Below are 5,697 nucleotides of genomic sequence, written 5' to 3'. Positions count from 1 at the left end.
AAAAGGGGCATGGCTTTTCCAGTGCTTTTATGGGAAAAAATCATTAACTTAACAGTTGTTTGGGGAATTGTTTAGGTGGTAGTCTTCATTGTTCCTTTTTAAATTTCCTGCCAGTCAGGCTGCAATTGTCATCTGCTGGCCACACCCACCGGCACAGTGCCGCACAGAGTGGAAGCACTCACTTATGTGTATCGAATGAATGAATGGATAGAAGGTTCACTGGCAGAGCAGTGCCCTTGCCCCCTTTTTGCTGCGACTGTTCTGTTTTGATGACCAGTAGCAAGTGGCTGGTGGCTTCTCCTCCCCTTAGAGCCTCCTTAAGCCCACTGTGTCCACTCCTGAAAGAGTCTTGTTCCAGGCAGACCTAATCATCAGCCTACTCCTCTTCTAGATAGGTCCTCAATACATCCCCGCCAGCAGTAGACTCACTTGAAACATCCATCCCTTCAGGAGCTTGCAGAGCATGCACTGCAATTTTGTTTTGTTTTTAACATCTGCAGACACATCACTGACTGACAAAAAAGGCCAAGCCACTGAGCATGGACTGTTATCTGCATGCCCCAAGCAAAGGTTGTCACAATACTTTTATTTCGAGACTTCAACATGCTGCCGTTTGCTGCAGTCTCCAGTTAGGTAGGCCAGTGCCATAGATGAGAAAGTCATCTGAGATAAGCACACACAGTGCATCAGGCAACTGCTAACCTCCCATGCTCCAGGCCACTGGTGGAATACCCTAATAATTGGCCATTTACGGGCTTTTAGCCAGGAGTGTTGGAGACAGAAACCTAACTTATGCTAACAAAGAATTACATTATTGGGAAGCTTATATAATTGAACAAGAGGAAGGGCAGAGGTGGAACTGAGCTTCCAAGGTGACAAACACCAGGGACTTAAATGCTACCAGGACACTCGGTCCTGTATCTCCCCCTCTCCCTGTGTGTGGACTTCCGACTTTACATTTACTCCATTTCTTGCACGTGAGGTAGCAGGTGGACACATGCTGGGTGTGCCCTGAAGTGCACATCCATCCACCTTCCACCGAAGGGAGGCAGGATTGCCACATATGGTCATGCACTGCCCAACTCATGGACATGCCATTCATATTATAGTCTCTGGCTGAGAAGCAGAGATGTTAGGGATGCTTGGTTGAACATAGAAAACACTTGATGTTTTCCTAGCACATCCTTCTCTGGCCCAGCAGAGTCACCCTATTTTCTACCATCCTGAAGGAGGGGGGAATTTAAAAAATCTCCATTCTAATCCCTAAATGGTGGGCCCTTCTAATGAAGACTCTTGGGAATATCTTTTTTTGCCCCTCCCATGCTGCACAGCATGTGGGATCTTAGCTCCCCAACCAGGGATTGAACCTTGGTCCCTGCGTTAGGAAACTTGGAGTCTTAACCACTGGACCACCAGAGTAGTCCCTGGAAATATCTTTAAAGAGAAACACTTGGGGGGAATTTTCCCACAAGCTTCATGACGACAAGCGGAAGATATTAATAACTAAACCTGTGACAGTGTAACCCATGAATGTCCACTAGAATAAGAGAAAGGTTTGCAAGTAGAGGGACCTTCTGAGAAATGCAATCCTTAACTCCACAATCTTGAAACTCTCAATTCTCAGTTACTTTCTAGACCAAAGGACAGGCACTTCCACCTTTCTGTAGCTGGGGGAAGAGTCACGCATCTGGGAGGTGTCTCATCGGTGGGTTGGGAGGTACTGACCGTGCAGAGATGCCCAGGTGTTGAGCATGCATACCTTGCTGGGCATGCTTGGCCAAGACCCTGCTCCTGTCTGGGTGAACTCACTGGGCAGGCAGGCCATAACAAGGGATACAGTGGGTGGAGGGTGGGTAACAACAGTGAAAGGAAGAGGAGTCGAAAGGTAGTCGAATCTGAGCTGGGTCTTTTGTCTGCCTGTTATCACTGACCAAGCCTGGTTCTACCTGAGATTTACCAATATATTTTTAGGATGTTTACATTCCTAAATAAATTAACCTATACTTTATTTTTTCTTTTATTGACCTTTTCTAATTTGGGAATTATGTGAACTTAGAACGGTTTTCTCTTTTTCTCTTATCCAGGAGGCTGTATAATATTGTAAAGCTTTGTAGAACTTACTTATTAAGACACTTGGTTATGATGTTTTCTTTGTGGGAAGACTTAACTACTGATTCAATTGCTTACAGTGTTATGAAATTATTTGGGTTTTCTATTTTTTCCTTAAGACAATTCTGTTAAATATTTTCCAGAAAAGTGCTCATTTTACCTAAGTTTAAAATTTTACAAGCAAAAAATCAAATAGATTGTTCTCTCACTTTTTTACTTTCTGCTCTGACTGTACCAACTTACTCATTGCTAAAATTGGCTCTGTTGCTCTACATATGATTATGCTCATTTTCTGCTATTTTAGTTTCTGCTCTTGTTGTTTTATTGATTTTCACTTTGTTTAGATCCTTTCAATTGTCATTTTTCTCATTTTTTAAGCCTTCAGGAGCCAGGAGCTGACTGAGATACATGGAATTTTTCTTACACTTTGGAATCTAGTGAGCCCCTCTCGCATTGCAACACTGAAAATTTCTGTTTCTTCTCTTGCATCAGTATTTAAAGATCATGCAATGAGATGCCTCATCCAGTTTCTAACTTCTTCACGTCCCAGCACATGCATCCACTCCCCTATCCTTACCCCAACATCAGCTTTTTAGTCTTTCTCTTCCTCCCTTTTCTGAACATCTTCCCATTTCCCTCTTCTGTTTGAGTCCTTCAGAACCCCAGTAAGGCACACCTCCACCGTGAAGCCATCTTAATTTGGAAATTGGTTGAAGTATGATTCTACTCATAGCCCCACAACTAGCCTCCAAGCTCTTTAGGATCCACAGTCTCTCACACTCGAGATGCAAAATTAAGGAAGAAAGTATAGTTTCCCCAGCTTCAGCCCCACACACACTTTGTCAGAAGGCACGACACCATAATTGACGTTCCCAGCAAGACTGAATTCAATAGGAAGAGTGAATGCCACAGAAAATCAGAGAGAAAGAATAGACAGCTCAAAACTACAGACGTCCTAACCATTTAATAGTCGGATGGATGGTTGGGGAGATCAAAGAATGCTTGAATATTTGGCGGGTCAGTTTCAACTCCGATCCACTAGGGGGCGCGAAGAGACTGCTAGCGCGGGGTCCATCCGGGGATTCGCCGCTCTAGGCCCTAGTTCGTCTCTCAACTGCAGTTCCGCCAGCGCCCGACAGATGGAGGGTGGGTCCTGTCTCCGAGTCGCCGGGAACCGTCCAGCATCTTCTCACGTCGTCCAGTTTGACCTGCAGCCGACATTCCTGGCGCCCCGGGTGAGTCACTGCAGGACCTTGCTCCCCCGGAACCCCCGCAGGCCTCTAAGGTTCTCCGTCCCCCCTGCCCCCGACAGGAGGGTAAACTGAGGCCCGTGGGGTCGGGGAGTGCAGGTCAGCTTCAAGCCCAGGCCCACTCTTGGTTCTGAGGCGGTTCCCTCCGCTGCATGTGGACCTCTCTGCACTCGTGTTCTTGACAAAGGGGCCTCGGGTCACCGCACCACCGGCCAGCGCCGTTTTGGAGCGTCGGGTCCCGGGACTCGCCCGGTGGGGAGACTTGGGCCCACCGACGGCGAGAAGCGGGTCCGGGGATGCGTGGGCCCAAGGTCTCGGAGGGAGGTTCGTGCGGAGCCGGTGTGAACTGCACCCGCGCTGCGCCAGAGGCCCCCCGATCACATCCCATCACCTCCGACTCCAACGTTTCATCCCCTGAAGCCGCTTGTCGGTTGCCGGGCAAATATCTTCGTGACCATTAGCCCATTTCCCCTCGGTTAACTTCTAAGGTAAAAGTGTTCAAACTTCCACTTTAACTGAGGACGCCCCCAGGGCTCTAGAAGAGCAGAGTCTGGCTTCCTGGGCCCCTGCTTCGCACTGAAGGCCTTCCCCTCTCTTTGCCGGGCCAGGCCCTGCGCAGCCTCCTCCCCTCCTGCAGGGCCCTGACCCGCACTGCCTGCCGCGCCCCCCCACACCACCCCACCCGGGTCCAGGGACTGAGCTGTCCCCTGGGGCAGTGCTGGAGCTGTGGCCTTCCTGCCCTACTGCAGAGGGGGTGGTTCCTGGGCTTGAGGGTTCTGGGACCTGCCTTGCAAAGCTCTTGTGCAGGGGGATGGGGGTGGGTTTGGGGGCCAGAAAGGCCTGAGTTCGGATCCTGAGTCAGCCCGTCATTAGCCGGGGAACCTGGGGTGAGTTCCTTTATTCTCCTGAGCTTTCCTTTCCTTCAAGGGGGAAAATGGCAATCACTCCGGAAGGGCAGAGGCCTGGTCTGTGTTCTTTTTATTTGAACTCACAGTACTTGGCATGTAGTGGGTGCTCAGTTGGTATTTGTGAGGTGGATGAGTAATTGAGGCTTTTTTTTTTTTTTTAAACCAGAAGTTGGTCTCCCCTGGCTTCTTTTGATGGGGGGCGGTGGAACCTTTTCAGGAAGTGAGGCTAGTGCCTGGGGTCCTGGGCCTGGCTGGGCAGCTTTCCCCTGCCTGGATGGAGAGCCGGCTGCTAACCCGGGCTCCTCTGCCTGATTCCCCATCTGCCCTTCTCTGCCCCTGCATTCGAAAGTGATCGTGGGCTGCCGGTGCCTTAGTCATTTATAGCGCAGGGAGAGGAATTGCTGAAAGCGTTTTCCCTGTGTTTGGAGGGTTCACTCCTGTCCCTTCTGAACTCTGGAGCTGTCACACACTGTCTCCCTCCTACTGCCTTTTTAGATCTGCCTCCTGGCACCTGGTGTGAAGCTTACTAAGCGCTCCCTATGCCAGGCTCAGTGCTAGTTGCTGAGAAGCTTTTAACTCATTGTTGACCAGGGGATGTTTTCAGGAAACTAATGTCTGGTGCCAGTGATTTGTTATGGAAGTGATATTGATACATTGGTGGTCAAAAATGTTTGGGTAAAAAAAATGTATTAATAATAAGTCTCTGGTCAATAATGTGTTTTAAAAAAAAAAAGGGAAGATAAAGCAGGGGCTGTTTCTTAGAAGCTGGGGCTGGTTGTGGAGCCACTGGGTAATTTTCACCAGGAGCTTCCCTCTAGAAAGCCAGGTCTACCTCCCCTCTTCCCCGTTTCCAGGTCCTTAGTCCAGCTTGTGGTCTAGAGAGTGGTGAGGACACTAATCATACTTCATGGGAATCATGGGTTTTCTTGTCTTTTCTGCCTCTCTCTGCTCCGATCTCAAGGTCAGTATCTGAGTGTCATCTGCTCAGTGCCTGGCAGGTGTCTGGTGCTCAGCAGCTGTGGAACAATTGCCCAGCAGGAGAGGACAGGACAGACACATCCCAGTGAGGTGGCGTGGCCCATCATGTCATGGAGAATCAGAGAAAGACTGCTTGTGGCCAGCCAGCCCGGGGAGAGGTGGAGGTACTTCCTGTGTTTTCTTTTCTTGGAGTTGTTCTTCCTGTTGACCAGTATTTACCCACTGGAGGTTCCTTGGCGTGAGACGGAGCCCAGTCTACTAAGGGAGAGTTTCCCCGTGACCTGTGGTTATGGTGGCAGGAGCTAGAACAGTAATGCCCTTGGACAGGGCTTACATAACAGGACTCACAGAAGTAATGCAGTTGGACGGGCTTAACCAGACACCAGACCCCACCCCTGCAGGAGGCCTGGGGCGCCTCTACCTCCTCACACACACCCCCACCCCCTAACCCC

At 49.6% G+C, this 5,697-nt stretch overlaps 1 long non-coding RNA gene across 1 annotated transcript in view; it reads left to right on the top strand.

Moving 5' to 3' along the window:
* Positions 1-3,241: 3,241 nt before the first annotated feature.
* LOC104980454 overlaps positions 3,242-5,697 on the top strand; it is a 6,115-nt gene continuing 3,659 nt past the window's right edge. Inside the window, exon 1 of the long non-coding RNA XR_824261.1 lies at positions 3,242-3,344. This is a non-coding gene — a long non-coding RNA (uncharacterized LOC104980454). The remainder of the gene's footprint in view (positions 3,345-5,697) is intronic.

Source organism: Bison bison, unplaced genomic scaffold, assembly GCF_000754665.1.
Source record: "Bison bison bison isolate TAMUID 2011002044 unplaced genomic scaffold, Bison_UMD1.0 scf7180017864500, whole genome shotgun sequence".
Classification (NCBI taxonomy): Eukaryota; Metazoa; Chordata; class Mammalia; order Artiodactyla; family Bovidae; genus Bison; species Bison bison.
This window is presented reverse-complemented; position numbering and strand designations above follow the sequence as displayed.